The 14325-nt window shown below is 48.9% G+C and overlaps 1 long non-coding RNA gene across 15 annotated transcripts in view; it reads right to left on the bottom strand.

Annotated features, from left to right (window-relative positions):
* LOC112662462 (uncharacterized) overlaps positions 1-14325 on the bottom strand; it is a 180755-nt gene that overhangs the window by 14441 nt on the left and 151989 nt on the right. For all 15 annotated transcript variants that reach the window (XR_004803259.2, XR_004803266.2, XR_004803263.2 and 12 more), the window contains 2 exons: positions 14118-14245; positions 6185-6306 (listed from right to left, as the gene is read on the bottom strand). This is a non-coding gene — a long non-coding RNA (uncharacterized LOC112662462). The remainder of the gene's footprint in view (positions 1-6184; positions 6307-14117; positions 14246-14325) is intronic.

The following is a 14325-nucleotide window of genomic DNA, read 5'->3' as shown; positions in this document are numbered from 1 at the left end:
ACACTCAGGAATCACGTTCTCCCTAAAGTTTCCAAGGATGAACAATTACCAGCTTCCTTGGATAAAGGGAAGATGAGTCAGCTGGTTTTACTGTTAGCCGGCATGGACTGCAGGCGCCCCTATGCATCTCCAACCAATAGCTTTGTTAAGGATCAGACGTTGGAAAGCCAAGAGTAGATATAAAAAATGGGTAAGTGTTTACTGGGTAAGACTTTTTTGGGCGGCACCACCTGTGCGCAGGAACATGCCATGGAGACTTAGTTGGATGGAGGTCATGAAAACTGAACACACATGTGCAGAAGAAGTACATCCACACCCAACTCATGTGCTTAATACCTTTCCACTCATATCAAAACATGTTCTTTATTAAAAAAAAAAAAAAGTAAAAGTAAAAGCTCCTACTTTCTCACACCTTCCAATTACATTTCCCAGAAATGTCTGTTAACAAGAAGTATGTATCCTTCTCAGAATTTCTCCCATGTGTTGATAAATATCTGTAGGTACCATATTGTTGTCTTGTTTTACAGAAGCGGGCTAACTCTATACCAAGAGTATGATGACTATTCTTCAACGGACCAATTGTGGACAGCTTTTCATATTGGTATATATGAATTTATCTTTTTTTTGTATTTAAATTGGGTTTTTTAACTTTTCACTTTAAAATAATTCCATACTTCCAAAAAGAGTTTACAAGTACAGTGAATTTGCACAGCCTTGCAATTTCTCAGGATTGATGTCTTGTGTAACCACAGTACAATCACCAAGTTGTGTCAGGAAAATAACACAATACTATTGCTTAATCCAGAGACTTTATTCAGATTCTATCCAATCCAGAATCCAATCCAGGATCGGATATGCCACATATGGCAATCACCTGCCATGTCCCTTTGTCTCCTGCAATCTGGAATCATTCCTCAGTCTTGCTTTGTCTTTCATTTTTGAAGAGTACTGACCAGTTCTTTTGTAGAAGGTGCCTCAATTTGGTTCTGTCTGCTATTTTCTCATTATTAATTTCAGTGTATGGGCTTCTGGCAAGAACTCCATTGAAGCAGTGGATGACTCCAGGGCTGGAGTAGAGATAGCACACGATGAGAACATCCCGTGGTGCCAAGAGGTAAGGCAATGCTCAAAAAATGATGAGTAAATGTTGAAAGGACATAGAGCTCAACATGAAGGACACCCCAGTGGCCAAATCCAGACAAAACTGAGCAAAAAAAAAAAAATAATAATAATTGTAGTTATTGATCTACATATAATAAAAACGCCTGCGTTTATACCAATGCGAATAATTAATTTTTTTTAATGGAAAAGAAAAGAAAGCTCTTCCTTCCATTTGGATTCCAACTGATAAATATAGAAATAATGATGAGATGGACAACCACTGTTGTGCAAACACCAAGAGTTAAACAGTTTCAAGCAAATAATCAAGGATGGTGCTAAAATTAGTCAGGTACAAGTAAGATGAGAAACCCAGTATTTACATAGTTTCAAAATACCTCCCGACAAGATACTGATTAATAATAAAGGGAAAAACAGTAACTTTACAGTGGAGAGACCTGGCGAACACTAAGTTGATGAGAACACCAGGTTGACCTTCATCGAGTGATCAAGGTCATTATCACCAGTTATGGGACAAACCAAGGCCATGGACCTCCTGATCTGATGCACCCTTTCTAGTGACTGCTGAGTGGGAGGTTGTCCAGCAGCGAGGCTATCTTCCAGGTCTTGCTATTACATCAACGTTGTACAGCGAGTGTCTTTTGTAACTTGTTTTATGGTTTCTCGAGGACAGACTCATCAGGAGCGCACACACTATCAACTTTTAGAAGTCCTGCCAAACCTTCCTTCAACAAAGTTGGTCTGATTCATCACCACCCTGGCCCCCCAGCAGTGCAGGAGAATACCCATTTTCCCTTGCCAAGTTCATCGCTACAACTTGCTAGAATACCTAATGCACGAGCAAAGGAAAGCAGCTATGGCTGTGCCAGCACAGGGGCAAGGTACTGTGAGCAGGATCCAGGAGAACAAGGGACACAGCGACATCTGGACATGGAGGTATTTTCTGAGGCTTAACAAGGGCGGGGCTCTGGGCCAAAAAGGACCCAAGTGCATGCACATGTACAAAAAATACCAGAGAAACGACTCTAACGTATCTGCAGGATGCCATACTCATTTGCTATTTGGGAATGAGTCAAGAGTTTGAATTTGCACCAATCCCCACTGGGCCTCAGCTCCAGACTTCAAAATAACAAGCCTAAAACAATAGTCATGTAGTAATGAAAGTTTCCCAATCAAACTTGCTAATGATAACTCCCAACCTTTGTGTTGTGTTTTATAACCAGCTTCGCATCACTTTATGGACATTTCGTAACAACTGTGAGAAAAGCATTACTACCCTTTACAGGTAACAAAGAGCAGACACTCAGTGAGAGGACGTAACTCGGCCACGGTCCAACAACTAGGCAATGAGAGAGGCATCTGGGGTTTGGAAGCCTAGGTCAGAGTTCATCTGGAGAGCAGCGGTTCTCCAGACCTGGGCTATTATAAAACTAGAGGCACAGAGGCATTCCCTCATTTCCTCTCCACAGCTACCTGCTGAGACTGGTACCAATATTAGTTTCATTTTGAAAAAAAAAAAAAAAAAAAAAAACTGGGATTTTTGCCACCAAAGTCCTTGCCAGCAGTTAAGGGCCAGGCTAAGGACTCCCACTGGTTTATGTGACTTCTAGGCCCATGCCCTTGTGACGGTACCACTGGGGCTCTTATCTATGACCATAAAGACCTTGTTTCGTGCTGACTGTGCCCTGGGCAGTGGGCAGGGAGGAGGGGGAAGAGAGCTAGCTTGTTCATGCTGCCTGGTGCCTCCTCTGAGATGAAGAAAGGTGAAGCACTGGCACCAGGGCCAAAGCCCTCCCTTCTCCCCTACACGATCAACCCAATAAATTCTCAGTCACGATCACCTGCTGTATACAAGCTGGCTAGACCCTATAGACCTGCTTTATGAGCTGGTTTGGAGCAAGACAATCCATGAATAAAAACCAAAGTGATAGCTCAATACCCGATGATGACGTCAGCGATGGAGACAAGACACAGCTGGACGATAAATAACGGGGCTGAGAAAGACAGTGACTGTCAGAACTAAGTATCTGCCCCTCACAGCTCCCCTGCCACTGAGGCAGGGGCGAAGGAGCCGTCGAGGGCAGAGGGGAGGAAGAGGAAGGCAGAAGGGAAAACTGCCAGCAGCTACTAAGCACCTACTTAGTGACCTCACTTACCTTTCTCTAACAACCCCCATGGTAGGCATTATCCCCATGTGGACAGCAAGAAATGAAGAGAGGCATCTGGTATTTGGAAAGTACGGCTCAGAGAGGGTAGTTAACTTGCCTAAGGCACCCAGGTACCGAGGATAAAACAGAATGAAATACAAAGTGATAAAAATACCAGGATAAAAACCAGCTGTAGCTGGAACTGAAGTCAGGGTCCATGGATCCCCCCTACCGGGCACCAGGTTTTTGCTGCAATTCACGAGAGCCAAGGGCATCGGACTGTATAATAAATCCAGAAGATGGAACCTGATAAGGACTGAATTGTGTCTCCCCAGAAATGCTATACTGAAGTCCCAGTCCCCAGTGGGATTGTATTTGGAGACAAGACCTTTGTGGAGGAAATGAGGGATAAGAGAGGTCATAAAGGTGGAGCCTGGAGCCCAGAGGCCTAGTATACTTACAAGAGAGACACCACAGAGCCTGGGTATTGTCTCTCTCACTCTCGCTCTGTGAGGAAGCAAGAAGGGGCCCATCTGCATGACAGGAACAGATTCTTCACCAGAAATTGAATCAGCTACACGTCGATCTTGGACTCTCCCATCTCGGAACCGTGAGAAAATGAATTTCCTGCTGTTTACACCACCCTACCTGTGGTGTTTTGTTATGGCCGCCCAAGGTGACTACAACTTGGCCAGTCTATAAATAAGACCAGTGGCCTGATGACTGTGTTCTTTGAGTATGCCCTCATCACTTGTGTTTGAGTATAGCCCCCAAATTTTGCTTAAATATTTAAATTCTGTGTGTAATTTATACACAGGGGCGCCTGGGTGGCTCAGTCGGTTGGGCATCTATTTGCCTTCGGCTCAGATCATGATCCCAGTGTCTGGGGATCGAGCCCCATGTGAGGGTCCCAGCGTGGCAGGGACTCTGCTTCTCCCTCTGCTCCTCACCCTCCTCATGATTTCTGTCACTATCTCTCTCTCTCCCAAATAAATAAATAAGATCTTATAAAAAAAATTATACCCATAAATGCCTGTATTCCTATAAAACCTTCATAAACGAACCCATTTTCTCAGAAGGGAATAAAATAAACAAAACATTGAAGCTGGAACATTTTCTTCTTACATCCCGTTTTGAGTTGAACTGTGTCCCCAGTTCAGGTACATTGCAGTCCTAAACCCCCCCCCCCCAGTACCTGTGAACGTGACCGTATTTGGTAATGGGGTCTTTGCAGTAGTCAAGTTAAGATGAAGTCATCCTGACTAGGATAAACCTAATCCTTGTAAGAAAAGGGAAGTCTGAACATAGACACACCAGAGAGAAGCCCATGTGAGGCTGGAGGTGGAGACAGGAGAGCTGCAGCCACAAGCCAACATAGGCCAAGGACTGCCAGATGCCACCAGAGGCTGGGAGAAGAAGAAGGACTCTTCCCTAGAACCTTCAGAGGGAACTTGGTCCTGCTGACCCCTTGATTTCAGGCTTCCAACCTGAAGAACTGTGAGAGAATGAATTTCTGGTCTGTAGCCACTTAGGCGGTGGTCCTTTGTTACAGCAGCCCTGACGAACTAATACACACCGCCAATAAATCCACGCAGCCCATCCTGCAATGCTCTGAATAAGGAAGGTAAAGTGGAAAGCACTGTAAGGAGAATGGGATGCATGTACCATTTCTGCGACAGCTCACCATCATAATGACCATATTCAATAAGCATGATGGACTGTCACGATTTATAATCAATCACATTGCACCCACAGACACATACAGGTTCTGCAATGGGAGTGACAAAAGGACTGTCACCACGCCCTGTCAGAAAGGTGAATTTTAGACATTGATACTGTGGCAAAGGGCAAAACAGCGAATGGCCAGGAAGGGGGGAGTGTGAAGGGTCGCAGGAAGCATGCCAAACGTAACTCCTGTGGGGTAATGGCACAGAGGAAACCCCCCAAGAAGCCCCGGCCCATGTTTTCTCCCCAGGCTAGCCTCACTTCCCCGTCTATTTTGACAAGGCTGTTTCCACCCCACACAGGCACACGCCCCTGCAGACACAGAGGAGCCCAGCACACCCTGGGGACCGGCGCTCAGTGCGGAAAACCCAAAGCGTCACCCCCTCCTGCTCAGCAGGCCGTGGAAACGGGCTGCCGGCGAGCCCCCCGGGGTGCCCATGGTTGTGGGCGGTGGCAGGAGGAGGTGAAGACAAGCCAGCAGCGAGTGTCAGATGCAGGCCGGTGGCCCTTCCGGGCACAGGGCCGCAGGTGGGCGGTGGGGCGGCCCGCTCTGGGCCTCCGAGTCACAAGTTTGGAAACCTGCTTCGAGCTCACTTGAGCGAAGGAGACAGGGGTGGGAAATACAAAAATACACCCCTGTGTATTCTTTAGGGTTCAACCTGGGAAGAGGAAGCATATCAGTGATTTCAATAAGCAGAATTTCAGATAAAGAACCATTTACTGAAAGGGCAAAAGGGGGTCCTGAGGCCTCCGAGAAGTAGTGGCTGCTCAGAACAGCACATTCTCCCCCTTAGGGATGGAGGGCAAGAGTGGGATTATGGGAAGCCAGGTGGGCCCTGTGGGGTCTTGGCTGGGGGTGTCACTTCTGAGAATAGCCAGTGCAAGCTGGAAGCCACTGTTGCTCCGGGAACCAAGCGCTGCTGCCAGGGGAGGAAGTGTTGCCACAGTGACAATGTCAGGAACAGGGGGCCGATGGCAAGGGAAAAGACCCTCCTCCCCCTCACCCCCGGGCTTCCAGTCTCCCTTGGAGCAATCAGATCTGGCCATGATGTGCTTGCAGTCCTTTGGCGCTAGAATCAGAAGCGGTGGACTGGCCACTGCTGCCTTTATACTCGGCCTACACAGGGTCAAGAGCCAAACGTTTACAACAATGAGTCAGTCACGGACCCTGGGCAATCAGATAGGATACCGACCTGAGCGGGGCACCCAGGCCAGTACATCACAGCGGGCGTCCTGGTTCCTTCGAGTTCCCCACCAACCTCTGCGGTCTGCCCACCAGATCCACATCACTCGCTCACGAGTTGCCTGCCTGGCCCTGGAGACAAACGAGTTTGAGACACAAATGAGTTTTCCTGCAGAAAAAGAAAGCCAACAGGGTCCCCCACACTGTATGTGAACACCTTCGTTCCCATTCAGTGTGCATCAAATTCTAAGAAAGCAGGGCATGGGTCTTGCCCACCGCTTGATTTTTCCCGACAAACTCAGAAACTGAATGGACGTAACCCTTCTTTGGTTTCGGGGGTTGTGTGAGTCACTGTTGAGGTGACATGGGACTTCCCTCAAGGGTTTGGTCTACTTATGAGGGGCAGATAAGCAAGAGTCAAATTTGAAAGAAAGAAAGAAAGAAAGAAAGAAAGAAAGAAAGAAAGAAAGAAAGAAAAAGAAAGAGAGAGAGAGAGAGGAAGGAAGGAAGGAAGGAAGGAAGGAAGGAAGGAAGGAAGGAAGGAAGGAAGGAAGGGAGGGAGGGAGGGAGGGAGGGAGGGATGGGCACGTTCTGATGTGATAAACCCAGGGGGCTCAGGAGTGTGGGAGGAAAAGGCACACAGTAGGGGTGACATGGGAAAAGCTTCCTGTAGGAGGACAGGGAAGCCAAGAGACCAGGAAGGACACGTAGGCCCAGGGAGAGATGGGCAAAGGCTGACATGCATGTGACAGTGTCATGGTCCACAAGCACTCTGGGTAGTCCACATCTCTGAGTCTCTGTCCACCTGTGTCCACCTCACGTCGCTTTGGCTCGTGAGACCACACTGCCCACAGGGAAAAGTCCAGTGTTCTCAGCCCACAGCTCTCTACCGACATGGACTTTTGGACCTCGTCATTCATCCCCTCCTCTTGCCAATCAATGTGGCTGAAAAAAATAAGTCTGTTCAATAGGGTGAGTGTGGTAATGGGTTACAGCTGGGACATCAGTCTAAATTCACAGTTAGCTTAATATAGGCCCGGATGGATATCTATGCAAATATTTATACACGTGTGGGTCTCTGCGGGTTAGTATTTACACACACGTATACTTCATCACCGTCACTGAGAAGGCCTAGGAGCAATGACATCCCGGGAGCAGTGAGCACATCTAGGACCCGCAGCTTGGTTTCTACTATCAGTCTCTGATAAAACAAACTGGGCTCCTTGGGAAATGGCCGATTCTAGGTCTGGGGTAGGAAATACACAAGTAGAGCCAGAAAGTAAGGAAATGCTCAAAAACAAGCAAGCACACAAAAACTCTCACAGTAGTGGAAGGTATGTCATAATAATGGGGGTAGGGAGAGAAGGTTATGTCCAAAGGGCATAGGAGCCAATGGAAAGGGCTCCCAATGGCCAAAGCTGGAAAAACATGCGCCAATAAATAAAGTCACACTGGACTTTGATCCAAAGCATATAATTAATATCCATGATGCCATATATATATATACATATATAAGCGGAAGCACAGGGTGTTCACGTAAGAATTATGCCACCTGGAATATTTGTTTCGATTTCTGCACCTGTGATGACTGACATGTTCCCATTAAATTCCTAAAAGCATTAATAGGCTGAAAAGAAAGCAGTGTGACTGTGAAATGTGTGAGCTGGGGGGAACCCTGGCAGCGATTCAGCCTCTGCCTAGAGTCATCACTGCAGATAGTCGGGTTCAAAGACCCAAAGCAAATGGCCAATGAACACGTCAGCTCAGCGGCCACTCTAAGGGGTCTCCTGAGGAGTTGGACAACAATGTCATTTGGTCCCCAGAACAGCGGAGGCTCAGAAGCACCAAGCACCTCCCTCCCAGGTGAGAGCTGGCAGGCGGCAAAGCAGAGACCAGGGCTCAGGTCTCCCTTCGGGGTCCCTTTCAATGCACCTCCCCTGCCATGGCCGGTCACCATCCCAATTCTCTCCCACTCCAGCAGAGGCAGGGGCTGATCTCAGGACAGGGGCAAGCTCTGGGAGGATGCCCCTCAATGGGTTTTTCTGTTTTCTTTTTCCTTTTATTTATTTATTTTTTTTAAAGATTTTATTTACTTATGAGAGACACAGAAAGAGAGGCAAAGACAGAAGGAGAGGGAGAAACAGACTCCATGCAGGGAGCCTGACGTGGGATTCGATCCCGGGTCTCTGGGATCACACCCTGGGCTGAAGGCAGTGCTAAATCGCTGAGCGCCCAGGGCTGCCCCTCATTTCCTCTTATTTTTATGAAACTTTTCCTTAGTCCAACATTTTTAAAGGTCCCCTTCTCCACCTGATTTCTCACAGGCCTTACACCAGAGTGCCTCTGGTACACAAGAGCAGAAAGACGGCCATATGGGTCCTTGAGGCTGAACCCTGTATGATGCTGGAACAGGTCAATTCCTTAGTTTTAATAAAGGTTTCATCTTTGCAGGGAGGTTAAAAAAAATTAAAAAACCACAAACCAGAAACAAAAACAAAACCCACAGGCCAGCTTGCATCCATCCCACTGATGGGTGTTTTCTTCCTAAGGCACCCACCATATCTAGCTCAGCCAGAGTGACTAAACTAGAGAGAAAATGGCGTGGAGCAGAAGAATGTGAATTCCCAGCAAGCTGGTCATTACTCAGAGTGACAATGGGGACCGAGAATGCAGCAGCATGGGGCTTCTGGAAGCTGCCCACGTCCCAGAGGAGCCACATGGGGCTCTGTCACTTAGCTCATTATAAACCAAGGATAAAACCCACTGGAGCCAGCAACCCAGACAAACCTAGATCCCAGAGGGGCAGGACGGGAAGGGTTTTTCACTGGAGAGACTTTGGTGCCCAAGCTGGGAAGCTGCTTGCAGGGGACTTGGGGGCGCCTGGGGTAAGAGGTACCAAGAGACACCTTGGGAGGGACTGACCCAGGATACGGAGCACTTACTTCAATTTAGCAAATAGTTCTCTCGTTAGTAAAAGCTTCTAAATGTCAGCCTCAGGTTACAAAATAAAAGGAACATGAAATTATGCAAAAGCACACAGTACTAATCTGTGTGTCACGCACATTCCACAGGAAGACGCCTTCATTTACCACCTTGGCTGTGTTACTTAACCTCCAACCCCTCACACGTTCTAGAAAGAAACGAGATGATGGAAATGGAAATGGAAAGTGTTGGGGGCGCCTGGGTGGCTGGGTCAGTGATGCGTCTGACTCTTGATGTCAACTTAGGCCATGATCATGGGGTTATGCGATCAAGCCCTATGTTGGGCTGTGCTCTGGGCCTGGAGAGTCTCCGTCTTCCTCTGCCCCTTCCTCTGCTCGTGCACACTCTTTTCTCACATATTTCTCTCTAAAATAAATAAAATCTTTAGGGGCACCTAAATCTTTGGGGTCGCTCAGTGGTTGAGCGTCTGCCTTTGGCTCAAGTCACGATCCTGGGGCCCTAGGATCCAGTCCTGCATCGGGCTCCCTACAAGGAGCCTGCTTCTCCCTCTGCGTATGTCTCTGTCTCCCTCTCTGTGTCTCTTATGAATGAATGAATGAATAAAATCTTTTAAAAAAAACCTTAACAAAGAGATACATATATATGGAAAGTATTGCGCTTTCTAAAAAGTATTTATGGAAATTATTAAATGCAGGATTCATATTATTGGTAGTATTGGTATTGCTCTTTTCACGATCACATGAGTACTGTGCCCCAACTCCACTTCTACCCCCATCAAGGCAGCGTCTTGTTAGTGGTGACTCACGTGGCTGCTAGCCCTCCCAGTGCTCAGCCACTTCAGGAGGAAATAGGCTGGCTGGCTGAGAGAAAGCACACACGACCAAACTGTGCAGCTCCCCGGGACACAAGGAGTGCCTCTGAGAAGAAAGGCAGCCCAGTGGGTCACCGAGAGCCAGGCCTGAGGTCCAGAGCCGCCTCTACGTCCAGGAGCCTAATGCCATGACCACGTGAGCATTCAGTAAATACCGGATTCTGTGTGAGCAAGGAATTGAGGAAGAGGGGCAACACGAGCTGGGCCCGGCTCCGGGAAACCCTCAGCACAGGACACAGACACAACAGCAAGAGTCGCTCGTATGGTCACTCCAGCAGGCACTTCATTTTAAAGATGGGGCTGTGACGGTTCAGGTGTCAGTCAGGACCCAACATCTAAAGAGGAGTCTCAGGGTCAAAGCAATCCAACCTCCCTACAGATGCCACAAGATGCCACCAACGGAGTGGCTTAAATGGCAGACATTCATCTCTCTCGGTCCTGGAGGCTGGACATTCCAGACCTAGATGCTGGCAGATTTCAGGTCCTGGTTTGCAAAAGACACTACTCTTCTGGGTTTGTCCTCACACTGTGGAGAGCAGAGAGGCTCTCTCCTGTCCCTTTTATAAGATCATTAATCCCATACTGAGGGCTCCGCCTTCATGACCTCATCACCTCCAGAGGCCCGGCCTCCCCAGACCATCTGCATTCCAGATTGGGGTTTGAACGTACTCATTTTCGAGTGGCACAAACATGCAGCCCGAGACCACAGGGATGCATAAAGCCAGTCTCCATTGCCAGGTTGCTTTCGGAGCAAGAACGGTGGCTCTTCCCTCCTTCACTGCAGGCCCCCTGCGGGTTCTCAGTAAATGCTCGTGGAGGAAAAGACAGGAGAAAGGAGGGCGGAGAACTTTATAAAATGAAAGTCCTTAAGCAGACGGCAGTGCTTATGTTGTTTCCTCAAGGAGACTGGGGAGCCCTTGAAAGAGGAGTACTTTCTGCTTTGTTTCCAACTTTTTAGTCCAAACTCAGTGTCCTCAAAGTCGGTCAGTCCAAGAAAACATTCCCCAAGCGTGTCCTGTGTGCCTGTCATGATGCCAAAAGCCAGGACTGGAGAGACAGCAAGACCCACAGCCTTCTCTCAAAATATTTACAGTGCAGGGGAAAGAGCTGATATTTCAGAAAGTCGTATGCTGCTTCTGGAGACGACGAAGCCCCCTGGGGCCATAATAAGAGCCGAAGTGACAAAGCCTGGCCTTTACCCTAATAATAATTAGAATAATTATCATGCATAATGACAACTGCAGTGGCTGTCCATCTGTGTGGCCAGCTGCTGGATCGCTGGGACCAACAGAGCCCCAGAAACACTTTTGTTTTCTGGGACCGGCCGGGACACGGTGCCCTGCCTCCATGTAAGCCCACGGTGCCACTGCTGAGGAAGCTCGTCGTCTGGTGGCATGGCAGGTATGATCAGAAAGACACAAAAGTAGGCGCATTTTCCTCTAGACTTACGATTCCCTCTTCTGCATTTGCCCTCACATTCTGACATTAATTGAACTCTGTCTTTACTACTAAAAATAAACTCCAGGTCAAATGCAACGAGCCAAAAACCTCAACATGAAACCACAAGAAATAGAGTAAATAGCAAAATGGGCCTAATAGCAGAGGTGTGTTGGTGGAAAAGCTTTTTCTGTTTCAAGCCTCGAGTCCCGAGTGGGCAGGGAGTTCTTTCAGTGCCACAGACGGTGAGTATAGGAGGCAACCGCACAGCTGTGGCTAAGGACCAGGGCTGGCTCCTGTCCACAGGCGGGCAGGCAGGAGCTCTCGGATGCCCTGCCCCCAAAGGTCAGGGCTGGGGGCAGCTTGAGAATATCAGGCAGGAGCCGAGAGATGCTCCCTGGGGGAGATGGTGCCAGGAAAGCCCAAACGAGCAAGGTGAGGGGCAAAGGGAAGATGGCAAGCCTGTGTGCCTGCCCAAGGAGGGGCGGGGATGAGAGAATCACCTGTCAGCGGCTAGACAGGTAAGGAGGTGGAGAAGCCAGCAGCAAGGGCCCCCTGCTGCGGAGCTCCTCGCCCCAGTGCCTCCAGGGTCCCATCTGCCCTTGCACCCCTCTGCAATGGGAACAGCTTGGTCCAGCCCTAATTCCAGCGAAAAGGGAGCTTCAGGGAAAAGGGGGATCACAGAAGAGGCTGCGGCCCTCCCGCTGGACTCCTGCTTCCCAAGTCACCTACCTGGACCAGGAGCGCGGGCTCCTGAAACAAAACGTGAGCCCTGGCCGAGTGCCTGGGAGCCGATAGGCTCATGGCAACATCCACAGCGGGCCTGGCAGCTGCACTCAGCGTAGACGAGTTGTGTCCCTGAGGTGGGAAATCAGTCCTGACATGGCAGTGGGGGGACACAAGGGCTCCGGGCCGCTAGGCATAGGGTGCACAAGCCCCCCCCACCCCCCACCAGCCGCAAATCATCTCAGCTCCTACTACGTCTCACTCACATGCAACTCCCAAGAGCCTCCCCCCACCGCCCAGCTCTACAAAACCCCTGCGGCCCTCCCCTGCCAGGGGGGAGGGGCGGGAGAGTCTGGAGAACCCTACATGTGTCACAGGACTGCTGGGGACACAGGAGATGAAACACAGAAATGCACTCGGACACATTTAAGGCAAAAGGGAAAAGGCAAAGGGGCACATGAATTCCATTCTCTGCTGCCCTCTCACTCTTCCTCTCCTGTCTGCTCACTGGTCCCCATGTGAACCATGTTTCCTTATTCCATTGTGATTGATTCTTTTCAATGTCTTGTTTTTTTAAGAAAAAACAAAAATTGCAACTGACCTCATTCTTTGCTCTAAGTCTTTAAAGACTTTCTTCTTTTGGTTCTCTCTCTCTCTTTCTCTCTCACTTTCTGCTTCCTCCTTTTTAATTGTTCATTCCTTTGTTCTTGCAATATCCACAGTAGTATCAGGTGGCGTGTTGGGTGGGGTGTCAGGATGTGGAGGACAGTCTTTTGCTCTAAACAAGCTCATAAGTGACTGGGGGCATGGGAGTGGGTGGGGGAGACACCTGACAGTCTGAGGGAGGCATGCCCTAGATCGCCGGCTGCAGTCCGCCGGAGGAAGTAATGCACTCTGCTAGGGGTAAGGAGGTCTGTGCACCATGCACACATCGTTTCCCAGAAAGACCTGGTGGTAGCTGAAAGTCAAATAAAAGAGCAGACCAAAGACATGGAAAGAGCCTGCTGCATGAAAGGAACTGAACATGGTGTAGTCAAGAAGTTAAAAAAAATGAAACCCCAGGGTGTCTGGGTGGTGCTGTTAGTTAAGTGTCTCACTCGTGGTTTCAGCTCAGATCGTGATCTCAGGGTCGTGAGATCGAGCCCCACATCAGGCTCTGCACTCAGCAGTCTGCTTGAGATGTTCTCTCTCCCTCCACCCCTCCCACTCATGTGCGCACGCGCTCTCTCAAATAAATAAATAAATCTTAAAAAAAAAAAAAAAAAAAAACCACACACACACACAAACCCTCCTGTTTTGGAGCATTTCCTCCTTCATGTCAGGCAGCATGCTAAGCTATCTCCACTATCTCATTCAATACCCACGACATCCTCTTGAGGCAAGAGCTAATATGATCCCTATCTTACAAATGAGGAAACCGAGGCTTGGAACAGCTGAGTGAGCCACCCAAGGTGGCAAAACTAGGAAAACCCAGGTCTGCCCAAAACCCCGGGTTTTCACCTCTTCCTTTACCCCAAGGAGCCTCTGACTTGGTGGGACTGACCATGCAGTGCAAGAGGGTGGGAGGGAGACAGAGGATCCCAGTCTATGTACCCTAAAAAGGTGTTCTGCTCCCAATGCACCTTCTCGTCTTCCCCCAGGGCAGTCCCCACACATCTCGGCAGGACAGCTGGAGCATCTGCTACCTCTGCCAGGAGGAAAGTTGCGGGGTGTCCACATGGGAGGTGGTGGGCTCCATACTTGGCTAGGTTCAGAGGGAGAGCTCCCAAAGCACAAGACTGAGTCCACTGAATGCCAGGAGCCAGGTCCCAGGTGTCAGAGTGAGGTTACGGGAAGCCAGCTTCTCAGACCAGCACAGGAAGTCAGGCCAAAAAGTCAAGACCACGACCCTACTTGCGTTGCAGGAGATCACCGATTCCAAAGGCTACGTTTTGCTTCATAAAGTTCAAGAGGAGAAATCTCTTACCTTTCTCCAAATCCCAGAATGGTCCAGCTTCATTCAGGGGAAGACAATTCTCCAGTTCCTCTAGGGTACCAAATGGATGTGTGTATTTTTCAGACTGAAGGCACCAAAATCCGAGGTATGACAGGATTCTATAATATGCCAGAAAAGGACAGAGAAGTATTAGTATCAACACTCACACTAAGCGAATTTGATGAGACCTTCCATCCGT

This window comes from Canis lupus, chromosome 13 (genome assembly GCF_003254725.2).
Source record: "Canis lupus dingo isolate Sandy chromosome 13, ASM325472v2, whole genome shotgun sequence".
Taxonomy (NCBI): Eukaryota; Metazoa; Chordata; class Mammalia; order Carnivora; family Canidae; genus Canis; species Canis lupus.
Note: the sequence above shows the minus strand (reverse complement) of the source record. Positions and strands in the feature narration are given on the sequence as shown.